Source organism: Schistocerca nitens, chromosome 4 (assembly GCF_023898315.1).
Source record: "Schistocerca nitens isolate TAMUIC-IGC-003100 chromosome 4, iqSchNite1.1, whole genome shotgun sequence".
Taxonomy (NCBI): domain Eukaryota; kingdom Metazoa; phylum Arthropoda; class Insecta; order Orthoptera; family Acrididae; genus Schistocerca; species Schistocerca nitens.
Window position 1 is genome coordinate 614,074,773 of NC_064617.1, and position 18,470 is coordinate 614,093,242.

An 18,470-nucleotide genomic window follows, 5' to 3' on the forward strand; every position below is an offset into this window, starting at 1 on the left:
TGACGATATAAGTAGCCTTCAAAATAGCGCCTGTTATCGTGTATAATGCAATACGAGAGAGAGAGAGAGAGACAAAGATATTCTTTATTACTCTGTGGTGGTTAGCGCTCAGATAATTATTCTTAGTGTAGGAGGTCTTTGTTCTTGTTAAGAAGTAATTCATTAGGAGTTTTTCATTCTCGTGAAGTAGAAATCGACGCCATTGCGAGATTTTGAAGGAAATTGTATTATATATATGTATAGAAGCCAGTGAACAAATAATTCATGTTATGAGAAGAATTTAATTGACACAAAGTCAATAAAAGATCGTTCATTTCTTCGGAAAAGGAGTAATTTCACGGATCATTTAAATCCACCAATCTTGGACATTTATAAGAACTGAAAGCAAATATGATTGCTATGCAACAGAGCCCAGACGACTATTTCTCCGCAACTTCGATTAACACTTTCAGCTTCAGTACAGCGTCTGCAGCAGCTGGAGCAGATCCTTTACAACAACGGAAGCGTGTAGTGTGAAAGCAGTTTCACACATCGCCCTGTATCGAACCAACGGTGTGGGTATTCAACACAACAGAGCGCACACAGTCACTCATACATACAAAGACAAACACAAGGCGGTGTGGGAAACACATAGAGAGCGACACGCACTCAATACAAGTGCTCATCAGAGAGACTTTATACTGTAACGGAGATGTGTTCCAAACAGAGTGCTCTCATTGAGGTACTTTTGGCGGAAAACCAGAACATCGCAGATATTCATAGGCGCTTGCAGAATGTCTACGGAGATCTGGAAGTGAACAAAGGCACGGTAAGTTGTTGGGCGAGGCATCTGTCATCATCGCAATGAGGTCCTCCGACCTGTCCGATCTCGCGCGTGACGGTCAGGCCAACAGTCTTGTCTCCTGCGACGTTGGAACGTGCGGACACTCTCGACCGAACTTCTCTTTGTCCAGGACATCGCAGGGCCTCACACAAGTCTGCGCACCAGAGAGGGGCCCAGAAAACGTCATTTGACTGTTCTTCCTACCTACAGCCCGGATCTCACACCTTCCAACTTTCATGTGTTTGGCCCAATGAAGAATGCACTTCACGGGAAGCTGTAACTGGATAATGGCGAGGTCCTTGATGCAGCAAGATGTTTGGTCTGACGTCGGCCAGTAGAATGGTACCATGCGAGTATACAGGCCCCCCAGCAAGGTGGCGTAAGGCCGTCGCACTGAACGCAAATGATATTGAAAAATAGGCTTTTGTAGCCGAAAGATTCGGGAATAATATGGTGTATTGGAATCCTGAATAAAACCAACATATTTTCAATAAGAAATCTGTTGCATTTACTTATTGAACGCCCCACGTACCTAGTCTCCCACTTTTGTGTCATAAAGACATCGATGGACAAACGCAGAAAAAATATCGAAGGTTGAAGAACTGTCACATTCCTTTTCCACGGTGTCACCAAGAAGATATAACAACGAGATTTTGAAATTAGGGCTATACCATAGACCTAATCGGCTGTAAAATGCGAAGACTAAGCGAAAATAGAAACGGAAACTACGTAGAAGACAGAAAGAGTGAAATATGCTGATAAAATACAAACACTAGGTAAAAATCTGTGGAGGTGTCACTTAACTAAATTCCTCTTTAGTTTACGCAATACAATCGAAAGTCAAAACCTGTTTCATTTGTGCCACATTCTTTTAATTTCTGTAAAATTATGACAAAAGTGTTAACGTTATTTCTGCGGGTACTTAACATTGAAATTTTTTCTACCTTTTACATTTACTTTCTCGCATACAGAAGCAGGAACACACGGAGTCTAAGTCTGTGTATGCGCTTTTGCTCTTTTTTTTTTTTTTTTTTTTTTTTGTAGGTAGATCAACAGTACCCTCATGAATCAGAAACTTGAAAAAGCATTTATACACACTTATGCATTTCTCGAGAGAGAACAATGGAGGTGCAAGTAAACTATGCGTCTACTGAAGCCATTGAGTAATGTGTCAGTGCTTCATCTAGAAATAACATAGAATGGAGTTAACAATGTCGACTCAGAGACCTGCTGGTTTCAAACGGGAAAGTGAGCCAAACATACATAAACACAGTGGTATGTTACCATTTTCGACGATGGTACGGTAAATTGTTGAGTTTTCTTTGGCACGAGAGAACGCAGAGGAAGACAGCCTGCTAAACAGTCTTCTTGCTTTCTCCGCGAGAGTTCTCGTTCCAGTCCAAGCACACAACGGCAGACTTGACGAGAGGCAGCCAAATTACAAAATGAGGATGACGTAAGCGTGTCTCGTAAACTTTTAGAAGGAAACTACTCGAGTCACGTAAACCAACTCCAGCAAGGAAAGGTACGGTTGTTTCAGTAAGTGAATGCGTTTTGAAATGCTAGAGCGTGAAGGACTAGCTGCAGCTGGCTTTCGTTTGAGTCAACGCTATTTGTTTTGTGTTGCAGCAATAAAATTTACGCTTCGCAATAGTTATTGATAACGTCTGTATTGCTCTTTGTATCTCGCCTTATTTAACACGTCGATCTGCAGTTATAATTTAAACAAGGAATGAGAATTTTAATCACATCTGGAGAGGTTTAGCGTTGTATAATTCTATACTCTAAAGAAAGTGAACTTCGGTGGACTGGTTTACGCGTCTGTGTTTTCATATTACATTTCAGTGTCCGCCTAAAATACTAGGAGCAATGCAACCACTCTATTAGTTATTAAAAAGTAAAGAGACAATCTCCCGTGCAACATGCGAAGCACTCTCACAACGTTCTCGTATGGAACTAATGCATTACACAGAATTCCCCTGACAGACGTCATTGCTGCTTTCAGAGATGCTAGTTATATAAGCAATAGACAGAGAAAGAGCCCGTTTTGCTATCTTAACACCGCTTTAAACAAGGGAAATCAGTCATTCGTGTCTGGATGCGTAGTAAACATACCAGTGTGGCCAGATCAGTAAAGTGAATTGACTGGATCGTCATCGGTACCGTAATCTGCTGCTCTACGTCTACATCTGCGCTCGGCAAACGATCTTTCGGGTTGCGGTGGAGGACGCGCTTGAATCGTTTTGAGTTACTCTTGCCCTGCTGCAATCACAAATAGTATATTGTAAGAATGATTGGTTTTACAGCTATGATTATTTCGCGAAATGTTAGTCGGAGAAAATAATGTGTTACATGGCTCTTCTTGGAATGTATACTTTCGGAATTTCAACAATAACCCTCTCCGTGATGCACTAAGCTTTTCTTGCAGCATCTACCAATGGACATCGATGAACATACCGATGACGCTCTGATGCGTACTTAGCAAATCTATGACGTATCGTGCCATCTTTCTTTGGATCCCCTCTTGTTTCTCTATTACTTGTAACTCACGGTTCTAAAATGGTTCAAATGGCTCAGAGCACTATGGGACTTAACATCTGAGGTCATCAGTCCCCTAGCACTTAGAACTACTTAAACCTAACTAACCTAAGGACATCACACACACCCATGCCCGAGGCAGGATTCGAACCTGCGACCGTAGCGGTCGTGCGGTTCCAGACTGATGCGCCTAGAACCGCACGGCCACACTGGCCGGCCTCACGGTTCTAGACTAACGAGAAATACTGAAGAGCCTTTCGAAAGAATGTTTCGATTTTTTTTTTTCTTCAGTGAATCTCACTCTAGCATCTGCATTCCCTAGAACTATTATTTTGAATGTTTTTCGGCCACCACTTCTGATGTAGTGGAGAAAAGTGCCTATCATCGTGCGTGGTTGTGGGTAGCTACAAAGCCGAGACAATTGTACTTTCGACGACAACATGTGACACTGCTCCCGAGAAACATTCAAACAACTCACTCTAAAGTTTATTTCAGTAAATGATCACAAATTGTTTCATTGATATGGAGGTTTCGAATGTCACTTGCAAGCACTGCCTCTTCAGGCGACGAGTGGCCTACCGGGACCATCCGACCGCCGTGTCATCCTCGGTGGAGGATGCGGATAGGAGGGGTGTGGGGTCAGCACACCGCTCTCCCGGTCGTAAGATGGTATTCTTGACCGAAGCCGCTACTATTCGGTCGAGTAGCTCCTCAATTAGCATCACGAGGCTGAGTGGACCCCGAAAAATGGCAACAGCGCATGGCGGCCTGGATGGTCACCCATGCAAGTGCCGACCACGCCCGACAGCGCTTAACTTCGGTGATCTCACGGGAACCGGTGTATCCACTGCGGCAAGGCCGTTGCCCATGTCACTTGCAAGTGGCCCATAAATATTGCTTGACTGATATGAACTTTAACGTGATAATTAATGAGTTCAGTGATGCTCTCACGCAGTAAAATTCTAAATATGACCAAATTCAAGCAATTATTAATTCCAGTAAAGTCTCAAACAACAAGTTTCATTTTGTAGTTAAGCTTCCAGACTGCTCTCAGATATTCTAAGATGACAACATTTCTCAACATGACAACCCACAAATTCTTCGCAGCAACTGACTCCTGTCGATAAGACTATGAACTTACGCATATGAAACACTCAGAGGGAAAGATAAATGATTTTTAATTCTGTGGGGGGGGGGGGGGGACACAGTCATTCTTTACTTCACGAACGAGACTGCCGCCATTTGTGAGTCGTGTCATATTGTCGATTAAGCTAAGTCACGAGTGGGCCGTCATTCGGCTGTTATCGGACACATAAACTATGTGGCGTGTGCGTACAATCGCTGGACACAGTTAGAGGAGGACAGTTACAGAGTAAGACAGAGACAGGTGGTCAGTAAGAAGTGAGGCTCTGGAAGTAGCTGTGGTCAGCGATACTGTAGAGAGAATGTCGCTGCGAGGACAGCCATCTCTGCGCGCACAGAGAGCAGTGCGTGAACTCGGCGACTAGAGGCGAGGTGGCCACTACTAGGACGGAACCCTTACCCGTTTGTAGCGGCACCACACGCCTAGATTACTTTATGTGGATCTGGAATGCATTCACCATGAATGACGGACAATGGAGCTGGTGATCGACTATGCTGCGTAAACAAAATGGGTGTTAAACTCTGGGATCTTCATCAGGCGTTGCGAAGATTCAGAGCAAACGTATCGATGCTACGTCACACCAGCAGGAAGTGTTCATGTTCGAAAAGGTAACTGAATTATATTGCGGACATGTTTCCGTCCTAGTGCAACCTATTCGCAAAGAACTAGTGTGCACGGTCTAATAGATTAAAACTGGTAGTAAGACGAGCTGTTCCGAGATTTGAATCTATCTCATTAACACCTCTCGTTAATGTTAAAATCAGAGAGAGACGATACTAGATCTACAGAATGAAATTTTCATTCTCCAGCGAAGTGTGTGCTGATACGAGCTGTCGGAAACCTGGCGGGACAAAAAGGGAGAATAGATATCAAGAAGTCAGTCATTTTTTATTGTATACGTCACGGTAAAGGCAGAATGTACAGTGAGGTGACAAAATTCATGGGACAGTGGTATGCACATATACAGATGGCGGTAGTATCGCATACACAAGGCAGAGCGCTGGCGGAGCTCTAGGGCAGGACTATCACTTTAGAACCTTACATCCCACCCGGAGTCAACATTTGTCCTCTGCTGACCACAAACGATCTGCAGATCCCCGAAGACGACCGCAGGAGGCGCGACCAGCAAGCAACCTTGCAGCCTGGCGTGGACTGAAAACACTTGAAGCGGATAGCGACTCATCAGATGAGCACACCAGGTGCGGCTTAACCCCAGCGTCGGAAGCTGACTCTGCACAGTCAACAGACGACAAAGGCAATGGACAACCATTCCAAACGGTTCGCCACAAACAGGTGGGGAAAAAGCGGAAAAATTTACGAGAACATTTCAAAAATCGCCAAAACCCAATTCCCACATTAAACCAGTATGACTCACTTCCAGTAGTGGGTGAGCAAATGAGATTAACGACGCAACCATCTGTAAAGGAAACTGCCGCTACCGCCCACTTTGACCAAACACAGCAGCCGAAAGTGCCAGCAGGAAAGTCACCACCAATTTCTATTCAATATACGGGAAAATATCTTTCCTTAAATGCAGAGGTCAAGAAACAGGACTCCTGCCGGATAAAGGCAATATGTAAGGGGGAAACGATTAAACACCATTTTAGGCCTATGGAGGATTAAAGCAAAGCGCTCCGCTACTTGCAGCAGACGAAAATCCCGATTTTCATTCAACAGCCACCCCTGGCGGATATTACAGCCAAGAGTCTCCTCCCAAGCCCCTGTTCAAGTCTAGAGATGGGAAAAGTACTCAGCTGGTGGCTCAGCCCGTTTATTGTGTCTCCCTGCCTGCAGGACCAACAAGTGACTCGATCTACGACCTTCGTCATATACTGGATACTCGAATCAAAGTGGAAACATGCCGAGCTCGGGACAGCGCTCCAAAATGCAAGAGCTGCCTCAAATTCTTTTTCACACGGCTAATTTTTGTATGCTACGTGCCAGATGCGTTCGGTGTGGGGACAATCACCTATAGCAGTCCTGTACTAAACCAAAGTGCGCAGACTGTGACGGCGATCATCCGGCTACTTAAAGGGGCTGTCCTACATTTCAACAAGCCCTTGACACATATACAGTACAGGGGCAGCCTACTTTCGCAAAAAAGCAGCAAGTCTTCAAGACACCACCGACGACTGTCGACACAAAGACATTTCCTTCATTGCCACGACGAAAGCCTCTGGCTTGGACATCATCCACCTCAACCCGCTTCCCGCGCGCCGACAATCAGCTGCAACTAGGGAGAATGTCCAAATTCCCATGGATGGTACCGACCTCTCGGGACTTTTTGCGAGTATCAAAGAGTTCATTACTTCTTTGCTACAACGGGACATCTTCACCACCATCAAGGTACGCTACAAAAATTCTATGACGTACCAAACACCCTCATGAAATTCTTGGTCTTCTTTGAGGGAGCCATGTTTCCGTTTACCACCCAGTCACGGCCTGTGAAATCGTCCAGACCAGGGACCTCTCACTCTGCATTTTTAACTCTAATGGAATTTTTCGTCAAAAACTTGAAATGGCAGAATTTATACATCGCATCAGCATTCTACTGGTAACTGAAACACATTTCCGTCCAACGCAGTCCTTTAAACTAAAAAACATGGCCGGCATCAGTATGGACCAGGAAAATGGCCGTGGGGTCGGAACGACCATTTTTATCAAAAACTCGACAACCTATGTGCACACTGCTCTCCTCTCATTGGCGACTGTTGAGGCCACTGAAGTTACAATTTCCACGTCCTATGAGACCATTATTTTCCTCGCTGATAATCGAGTCCTCAGAGGCCCTTCGAGCAGAACTACTTACCACTCATTTTCGACCGATTCCCAAACGTGCTGTTAGGGTGTGACTTGAACGCCAAACACTTCGCCTGGCATTCTCGGCCTACCAGTCCATATGGGATACGTCTTTACAACATGGAGGCGTGCCTGGAGGCTATATCCTTGGGACGAGAAGAACCGACACACATTGCGGTAAATCCAACCTACAGTCCAGTTGTCCTGGATATCGCAATGCTCAAGAGCCTGTGACTGGATTTTCAGATACGTGTGGTCAACGACCTTACGTATGACCACCATTCCATGTTGAGGCCCTGAACTGCTTGCCGATACTATTGTATCCAATTGGGACCAATTTGGGCGGTGGCTCAATAACGTCCATCCCAACGACGACATGTCAGCTACCTGTCACATCGATGAAACCATCTGCAGTTTGACAAGGAAGATCAAGCGTTCCTTCCACCAAACTTCTGTTACCATGGTGTACAAGGTCTCCCACCAAAACACGTTGCAAGAACTGAAATACCTCAAGAACAGAGCACAACGGCCCTGGCAACGCTATAGAAATCCAGAGACCACAGGAAGATGAAGAGGCTACCCAGAGAACCTCAGTGCCGAGCTGTTGAAGGCCGTGAGGGATTGTGGGACACGCGACCACTGGAATCTAGTCAGACACGTTCGCAAACCATGGCAGCCGAAACGGCTGCTCGAGGGCCGGCAACGGCTTGATAACCGACCCATTGGACAATGTCGAAATTTTAGTCGATGCGTATGAGACCTGAAATACAATTGATGACTTGGTCGACGATGACAACACTGAGCGAATACATCACAGAGCTGAGAATATAAGAGAGGCTCCTCCACAACCTGAACCACTACTGACAACACCAGCTGAGATGAAGGCTTTAATCCGCCAGCTGGGAACTCACACCGCCCCTAGACCAGGCGGTGTTACGAACGAACATCTGAAATATCTTCCATGCAAGCCCTCAGTGCTGCTCACAAGCATTTATAATAGTTGTTAATAGTTGTCTAAGGCTTGGCTGTTTTCCAGGTGCATGGAAGCTCGCTCAGATCGCCCTAATCCCAGAACCTGGCAAACGCCTCAGTCTACTAACTACCATCCCGTCAGCCTACTAGTATACCGACTAATTGCCTCACTGGGCCAAATCAGTTAGCGTTCGAGGGTTCGCTTTCGGCTGAACGTCAACTACTGTGAGTCACGGAGACATCACCTACAAATTGTGTTTCTAATTATAAAGTGGACATCTTTTTAGACATAGAAAGAGCTTATGACTTTACGCAGATTTATAAGCTCTTGATCGAACTGCAAGACCTGCAAACCTTGCGTGACTATTGTGTTCGGATAATCGGCAGTTTCTCCAATACCGGTAGATAATGTTCACATCGTCGGGCATCGTTCCAGCATTAGACGCCTACAGGAAGGTCTCCAACAGGGCTCGGTCTCTGTCCCTATGTAAGCGGCCGGCCAGTGTGGCCACGCGGTTACAGGCGCTTCAGTCTGGAACCGCGCGACCGCTACGGTCGCAGGTTCGAATCCTGCCTCGGGCATGGATGTGTGTGATGTCCTTAGTTAGGTTTAAGTAGTTCTAAGTTCTAGGGGACTCATGACCTCAGATGTTAAGTCCCATAGTGCTCAGAGCCATTTGAACCATTTGAACCTATGTAAGCGGGCGGTAAAAATATTTTCGCACTCTGAAGAGAAACTTGGTGATTGAAATTTCATGACAAGATCCTGCCACAACGTGAAACGCCTTTGTTTTTATCATTTGTATCCCAATTTACGTAACATATCCGTGGCGCTCTCTCCCCTAATTCGCGAGCTGTCCTTTGAACTTTTTAGATGTCCTCCATCGATCCTATCTGTCGCGAATACCACACAACACTGCTTTACTCCAGAAGAGGCAAGCGTGTGTAGGCAGTCCCTTTAGCAGACCTGTTGCAATTCTCAGTGTTCTGCTAATAAATTGTAGTCTTTGGTTTGCTTTACCCACAAAATTGTCTATGTGACCGTTCCAACTTAAGTTATTCGTAATTGTAATCCATAACCATGCAGATGAATTTACAGCCTTTAGATTTGTGTGATTTATCGTGCAACCGTAATTTAGCGGATTCCTTTTGATACTCATGTGGATGACATCACGCTTTTTATTATTTAGAGTCAATTGCCACTTTTCGCACCATACGGATATCTTGTCTAACTCATTTGTTTCGATCATCTGATGACTTTGTAAGACGGTAAATGACACCATAATCTGCAAACGATCTAAGAGTGCTATTCAGATTCTCTGCTAAATTGTGTAGATCAGGAGCAGCAGAGGGCCTATAACACTTCCTTGGTTTACTTCTCTGTTGGTCCGTCATGGACAGCGGACATCGGCTGGTTAAGTAACTGTCAACATCAATGAAATTCACCAATAGCCGTGTAACGTCAGATGTTATTTTATTTTATGTTCAAGGCTACCAGTTTCAGCATTTCACCATGACATCTTCAGGCATCTCTCCAAATATACGAAAATGTCATATAGAGACATAAATCTCTGGATGTCGTGAATTCAATCGTTACACTAGTGCTTCATTCGAAGACTTGATAGTAATCCGAAGAGATGGATATAGGGCCTGAAGGTGGCATAGTGAAATGCTAAAACTGGTAACCTCCAAAATAATATAAAATAAAATTTTAAGTTACACGGCTGTTGGGGAGTTTCGTTGACATTGACAATATATTACTTCTGTTTTACTCGATGACTGTCCGTCAGTTACTACGGATTGTGACCTTTGTGACAGGAAGTCACGAATCCAGTGGTAAAACTCGTAGACGCTCCCGTCGTTGAAGTCGCCACAGCCGGCCTGCGTCATTACGCGCAGTCCGCTCATGGTGGCGAGGAAACGGAAAAATAAAGAAGCGCCGACGCGCTTTTTCCGGCTGCTCGCCGCTCCCTGCCACGGGAGCTGCGTGGGCGACGGCCGGCACTCGGTGCTTCGTCTCGCCGACGCCGCGGTGGTTCGTGTGTGCGGCCGCGCGCTCGTAACCCGAAACTGAGCGCGTCGACAAATTACCTCCTTACCGTACGAGGCGCTCCGCGTTTCAATTGGCTGGCCACGGCGAAGGAGACTCTCCCCGTAACGAATCCGCCCATTACGGCAGCCTTCGGACGCATTTGTAACGAGTAAATTTATGTGCTGGCGAGCGCTAAGCGAAAAGCGATAACTGGCCGCGCGAGGGCGCCGAGCGCCGTATCTCAGCACACACACCTCATCGCGGTGGCGTCGCTCTACGGCCCACGTGTCTCGGCTGGCGAATGGCTCATAAATTACGTTTACATTACCTTGCGGTAGTATTTCTTCGTCAGAGGCTGATTGTTTACTTCTATAAATTTCTCCTCGATTCGTTCAATTTGTCTTCCGTTCATGTTTCAAATGACAACACATTACGACACTGCGCCGACATTCAGTGCACCCACTGATAGGGGATCTGCATGGCGGAGTTTGGTCATTCCGTGTCCTCTTCGCAAGTGTGGCGTTTCTTTTCAAAATTTGCCGTTACAACTGATGATCGTTGCCAAGTTCTCCCGAATTGACTTCATTGGTATTTGTCATTTTCGTAATATAAGCTGATCGTAGATAACGCCTCGCAATAGATCCATGCTGTCTTGAACCTGTGCACTGTTGACTGTGAAGCATCACGCGGCATGATGATCCAGTCATTTCAGCTGGTAAGCTACAATAGCGTAACGTCTTTCTTCATCAGTGCTGTTTCTTGAACGTGACGACCTAGTTTCTCCATTTAATACTCATCACAAACCCACTTTTCTGGTGGTGGACGTGCTTAAAAGTTTCGATGTATCACTAAAAGAATGTCAATGTTTCGTAGCTGTACAGAAGGACTGAAATGACAATCGGCTTATGCAATACGAGATTTAGTTTTGAAAACGTGATTTATTTTTATAAAGCCTGCGTGATCTGCACAAGTCGTCTCCGTGCCTTATTGAAAGGAACTACGCTCAGATGGGATACTATCTAAGTAAGAAAAGTAGTCTAACTACACCACAGAAGTACCAGGAACGTAGCTAACAAAGATTGTCGTCACTGTAAACTGTGTTAGTACTTTCACGGACATAAATAGTGAGCAAAAGCTCGATATGTGCAAATCTCGTTTACTGCCTTTTGCAGCTATTTTATATGACAGCAAATGTTTCACAGTCATCAGTGTACCTGTGTTCTCTTACTTTCCTAAGTGTGGTTACTCCAGAAACCCTCCGGCGAAAGGATACCTCTGCTCATTATCTCCACTATAGTATTTCACGTACCTTGTCCGATAAGTAAATAGCAACGAGAATTGTGGTCCATCAATAACTAATCGGTATAGGTTCTTATATGGTATTTCATAAATGGAGCACACGCACAAGAATGCAGTCGGTAGAAGCCTCGAACAGACCAATGAAATTCTAACATCCAAAACAATTCAGTATTAGCTCTTAGCATTCCCTGGGACTAATATCAACAATTTTTTCCAGGTCTGCTGCTATTTTCTACATATTCCTTGTGGCTGTTTGCTACAAAACATTATGTCAGCGCCGGCCGCGGTGGCCGTGCGGTTCTACGCGCTGCAGTCCGGAACCGCGCAACTGCTACGGTCGCAGGTTGGAATACTGCCTCGGGCATGGATGTGTGTGATGTCCTTAGGTTAGTTAGGTTTAAGTAGTTCTAAGTTCTAGGGAACTGATGACCTAAGATGTGAAGTCCCATAGTGCTCAGAGCCATTTGAGCCAACCCATTATGTCAGCTGTGCCTCTACATGCTCGACAATTATACTGCGATTCAGGAAGAATATTCAGTGCACCCTCAGTAACTGAATAGTTAAGTCAGTTTACAATCGTCTCAGTACGGGATTACGAATGAGGTTCATAAAGGTAAATCAAGAACTCCAAAATTGATGCCAACCATTAGAGTTAACAATAAAACCTGCAAAAACAAAGAATGTATATGAAATACTACGATAGAATCTTTAACAGAAATTTGCACCGACGTGTAAAATCGGAAACAAGAACCAAAAGTGATAATGGAAGGATAGTGAAAAGGGGAAATCTACGAGACTGCTACATTGTAAGCCATGGGAGAAAGAACCTTCTTTATTGCGTAAATATATGACTTATACAGCTTAAAATATGAAGTATCCACTATAAACCTTCTAGCGGTGGTCCTTTATTTATGAAGATTTTTTTCCCTAACTACACAAGCAGAAAATGAACATCGATTTGAAAATTATGCTGAGGTATTATTGGTTAAACTGACAGAACCTCTTCACAGTATCAACAAATCGTTCGGTATATTGCAGTGGGTTCGTACGTACAATAACTACAAATGCGAACAGTTTAGGTTATGATTTACCGTGACTGTTATTGATATCGACTGAAACTATACCGTTATTTTTACATTTCCATTAGGTGCCTTAGGTTTAATCTTCGATAATCAGGTGCACAACATACACATTTCGTATTAATTCACATAAATCTACCTTATGGCGGAAGTGCATGGTGGAAATAAAGCGTCGCTGGTAACATTAGAAAAATGGTTCAAATGGCTCTGAGCACTATGCGACTCAACTTCTGAGGTCATCAGTCGCCTAGAACTTAGAACTAATTAAACCTAACTAACCTAAGGACATCACACACATCCATGCCCGAGGCAGGATTCGAACCTGCGACCGTAGCGGTCACGCGGTTCCAGACTGAAGTGCCTTTAACCGCACGGCCACACCGGCCGGCTGGTAACATTAGAATTGTAGTTTCAGTCGATGGCAATTTAGAGGCAGAACCACTATCGTCGCAGAACGAATGAATCGTTAGCGCTCGGCTTGGGTGCTCAACTCTTGAGATTACCGACTCCCTCTGCTGGGGGCCACTGAACGGCTCGCGGTTACGGCAAAACAGCCCTTTCCGTTTTCCGGATTGTCAGCCCTCGCGGTGAATGTTCTACCTCCAGGAATGCTCTTCAGCCCCTTTCCCACGATTGTCCTCCTAGTAACAGAAGGCGGCGGCTTTCGAGAACTGTTCATAGTTTCAGCACTTAGCGAGAGCCAGCGTACTGATTATTAGTTTCCTTCAGCATGGCTGAAAAAACACAGTTTAGTGGCTTGAAACAGATTTAGGACACAGGAGGTGGACACAGATACAGAAACACAAAAAACTCCGCGCATTATCATGCCTAACACAGCATGACGTTCGAAACAGTTTAGAGTCGTCTAGGATAGATAATTACACATTCTGTATGATTTTAAAGAAAATTTTATACCATTATTCCCGCGAAATAGTGGCAAGTTCAGGTAACGACTATGGAAGTGGACAGCAATAGCGTACACTACTTCCACAAGCAAACCACAAACGCTCAACGACATTGAGATCTGGGGACTGTGAGGACCAAGGGAGATGCGACAGTTCAATCACGTTCATCCTCGTTCCAGTGCTGGAACAGGGGTCCTGTCACCTTGAAACGCTTCATCACCATTGAGGAACAAATTTTGTATCACTGGGTGGGCCTGATCAGCTGAAATGGTCATACACTCCTGGAAATGGAAAAAAGGACACATTGACACCGGTGTGTCAGACCCACCATACTTGCTCCGGACACTGCGAGAGGGCTGTACAAGCAATGATCACACGCACGGCACAGCGGACACACCAGGAACCGCGGTGTTGGCCGTCGAATGGCGCTAGCTGCGCAGCATTTGTGCACCGCCGCCGTCAGTGTCAGCCAGTTTGCCGTGGCATACGGAGCTCCATCGCAGTCTTTAACACTGGTAGCATGCCGCGACAGCGTGGACGTGAACCGTATGTGCAGTTGACGGACTTTGAGCGAGGGCGTATAGTGGGCATGCGGGAGGCCGGGTGGACGTACCGCCGAATTGCTCAACACGTGGGGCGTGAGGTCTCCACAGTACATCGATGTTGTCGCCAGTGGTCGGCGGAAGGTGCACGTGCCCGTCGACCTGGGACCGGACCGCTGCGACGCACGGATGCACTCCAAGACCGTAGGATCCTACGCAGTGCCGTAGGGGACCGCACCGCCACTTCCCAGCAAATTAGGGACACTGTTGCTCCTGGGGTATCGGCGAGGACCATTCGCAACCGTCTCCATGAAGCTGGGCTACGGTCCCGCACACCGTTAGGCCGTCTTCCGCTCACGCCCCAACATCGTGCAGCCCGCCTCCAGTGGTGTCGCGACAGGCGTGAATGGAGGGACGAATGGAGACGTGTCGTCTTCAGCGATGAGAGTCGCTTCTGCCTTGGTGCCAATGATAGTCGTATGCGTGTTTGGCGCCGTGCAGGTGAGCGTCACAATCAGGACTGCATACGACCGAGGCACACAGGGCCAACACCCGGCATCATGGTGTGGGGAGCGATCTCTTACACTGGCCGTACACCACTGGTGATCGTCGAGGGGACACTGAATAGTGCACGGTACATCCAAACCGTCATCGAACCCATCGTTCTACCATTCCTAGACCGGCAAGGGAACTTGCTGTTCCAACAGGACAATGCACGTCCGCATGTATCCCGTGCCACCCAACGTGCTCTAGAAGGTGTAAGTCAACTACCCTGGCCAGCAAGATCTCCGGATCTGTCCCCCATTGAGCATGTTTGGGACTGGATGAAGCGTCGTCTCACGCGGTCTGCACGTCCAGCACGAACGCTGGTCCAACTGAGGCGCCAGGTGGAAATGGCATGGCAAGCCATTCCACAGGACTACATCCAGCACCTCTACGATCGTCTCCATGGGAGAATAGCAGCCTGCATTGCTGCGAAAGGTGGATATACACTGTACTAGTGCCGACATTGTGCATGCTCTGTTGCCTGTGTCTATGTGCCTGTGGTTCTGTCAGTGTGATCATGTGATGTATCTGACCCCAGGAATGTGTCAATAAAGTTTCCCCTTCCTGGGACAATGAATTCACGGTGTTCTTATTTCAATTTCCAGGAGTGTATAATCCTTGGCAGTAATGCAACCTAGCAGCGCAACCATGGGGCCCCATGAAATACCACGATTTGGCTGCCCAAATCGTCACCGAACCCCCGTCACGTTTTCACACTTGAGAAACTTCGTTAGAAGTTGGAACTAACAAGAAAAAAGAACCACCCGAGCAAACAACTGCTTACATTGCTCCAGAATCTAGGGTTTATGGTTTCGGCATCACTTTTTCGTGCAACCCGCCTTTGCATCACTCATGTGTTGTTATGGAATTTCAGTTTTCCCTGCAGTTCCCTGCTTCTTGAGTTGCCTTCGTGCTATTTTGGTGCTGAGAGGGTGACGAGTGCGACATTCAGTTCCACAGTGTACTTTGCAGCTATCGGCCTCTTACTCTTCGTCAGAATTCCCTTAAATCAGGGATGGCGAAGAATTCGACCCGCGGGTCGTGCCCTGGCATATTTCTTCCTAGCTGGCACATTTACCCCACCACCACGCTGTCTGACCGCGATGAGAGGGAAGAAGGGGAAATTGCGAAAGTGCTGCATTTAAATGGCAATGCAGGCGCACTGCATACAACTTCAGTTTATGCTTCACATCTTTTAACAACATAGATCAAAATACAAACAAATTTCCAGTACTATTTAATTATTTTGGCACACTGAAGACATAACATAATTTTTATCTGATACAAACTGTCGATATTTGGACATGCGCAGACAATATCAGATTTTCGCGCTCTGGTTGCCATTCATCGTAACTTTTTTTTTATTTTCATAATCGAAAAACTTGTTTTACACACGCATATGCCGATCGAAATGTTGTAGCACCTTTTCAGCCTCATTATGGAGACATGGAAGCTCTACCTAAGGTTTACAATGTAGACGTCCTGCACAGTTTTAACGTAAAAGGATTTGTCTTTAAAACTGGAATTACGTCGCAGATCAGTTACATCTACACCATACAGGATCACTTTCGACTAAAACGGCAGATCGTCTTGCAACCACTTCGGAAATGGATGGGCAGTGTCCTCAAAACGTTTAGGAAAATGTCCTTGTAATACTTTCATAGCCAGAATGAACTCTTCGAAGCCCACCTTTTTTTTTTACATCAGTGACCATAGGGACCTGGACTGTGTTTCTCAGAAAGTGTCCCTTCTACAACGCGAGTTTATTTTGAAATGCATCGTCGTCGTATGAGAAGGAAGTTGTTCTACACTTTGCACTGTTTTCCTTTCGGCAGCCGGCCGGAGTGGCCGAGCGGTTCTAGGTGCTACAGTTTGGAACCGCGAGATCACTACGGTCGCAGGTTCGAATCTTAATACTGCCTCGGAGATGGATGTGTGTGATGTCCTTAGGTTAGGCTTAAGTAGTTCTAAGTTCTAGGAGACTGATGACCTCAGCAGTTAAGTCCCATAGTGCTCAGAGCCATTTGAACCATTTGAACTTTTCGGCAGTGTGCAGTCACATTCACTTAAAATGTGAGGTCTGGAGTCCATTCCGGATGTTCTAATTTTTGTTCCTGCACTCCGTTTTCTTTCAAATACTTAGTAACAGCGTTTCTTAAATCGAAAATTTGTTCCAGGCATGCGCCTTGACATACGCAATGTACTTATCAGTAATATATAAAGTCTCCATACTCTTCGTTAAGTTCCACCAAAACCTGTTGCAACTGACATTGGAGTATTGCAAACGACTTCAGAAATTTTACTATTCGTGCCATCAATTTCTTCAAGAACTGCATTCCTGCAAATGTAACGCAAAGTGCTTTGCATGTACAGATCAATGAATCCCGTCTGTCGATCGTTGCAATTTTTCGCTATTTCATTTTCAACTAATCTTTAAATTCTTTCTACATGGTATTCTAATGTCTTTTCATAGCAAATTTGCACTACCCGTCACTTATGCGACTGCATAATATATACAAAAAATTCTCGTCCCTGTCTTCGGTCATTCGCCTTTATTTTTAAACGCTTGTGCCGATAGATCGTTAGCTGCCTGTTTTTTGTAGAGCCACTGGACCTGTGATCGTTCTTCATACCACCAACAAATAGCGAAGTGTGAACAGTCCTGATAGCACAATTCTGCCGAACTGAAGAGAGTCATGCCGAGCTAGAAATGCCACACCGCAGAACTGAATGGAATGTCGCGCAGTTCCGGGTACTTCCGGGAAGTACCGAGCGATGCTGGAACAGGCCGGGACATGAGCGGCACGCGGCCCGCACACCCTCCACACGTGTAGTGTGGCAAACCGTGGCCGTTTCTGTCTTAAACGATCGCCTGTCAATTTCGCCTGCGTGGACACTTAGCGGGTGATGATTTTCCGGTTTTCCTGTATGCGGCGTAAATCTCTTATAAGGTGCGTCTTGAAACACCAAACACCTAGGCTATCTTGATTCACCAACTGAATGCTGTTCTAACCACGACTGACACTTAAACAACGTATCGAGGACACTGCACAGGTGTCGTTCGCGGTAACGTACAATAGCACAGTCTGCGAGCTTGGAAAGGAGCTGCATTTATGTTCAAGCAACCAAATCTGAAGGTGTCATCCATATTTTTGTCCAACCCCCGTCTACCATTAGAAAAATAACATATGGCGCCATCCTTGTGCGCGAATATCATCATGGCAAGGCGATAGACCCATGGGTTGTTGCTGTAATGAGACGTATTGGATCTAGGAAATACCAAGACTAATAAACTGGCCGGCCGGAGTGGCCGAGCGGTTCTAGGCGCTACGTTCGCAGGTTCGAATCCTGCCTCGGACATGGATGTGTGTGATGTCCTTAGGTTAGTTGGGTTTAAAAAGTTCTAAGTTCTAGGGGATTGATGATCTCAGAAGTTAAGTCTCATAGTGCTCAGAGCCATTTGAACCATTTTGAATTAATAACGTGTGCCAAAATGAGTGAAATACTATTAAGTTGCAGGGTCGAAGAACTAAAAAAAAAATGTGGCGAAAGGCAGAAGAAAAATCTGTTTCATTCGATCCTGCTCCGACTGCTGCCATGTTGATCCAATTCTGTGTCGCCCCAGGGCGACCTAAACGTGCGCTGATTTGTGGCGGGGCGTCAGAGGTGTGGAAACGGCGGCAGAGGGCGTGACAGCCCAGCGACAGGTAGCGGCCTGTGGGGCGTGCGCCGACCGTAATGCGCCATTGTTCCCAGACACAATTGCCACGCTCGCGGAATTGCCGATTTCC

General features: G+C 46.0%; 1 protein-coding gene and 1 pseudogene across 1 annotated transcript in view; both read right to left on the reverse strand.

Annotated features, from left to right (window-relative positions):
* LOC126252471 (uncharacterized) overlaps window positions 1-18,470 on the reverse strand; it is a 751,218-nt gene that overhangs the window by 292,824 nt on the left and 439,924 nt on the right. The gene's annotated exons all lie outside the window — the stretch shown is intronic.
* On the reverse strand, window positions 4,110-4,227 carry LOC126254157 (5S ribosomal RNA; annotated as a pseudogene).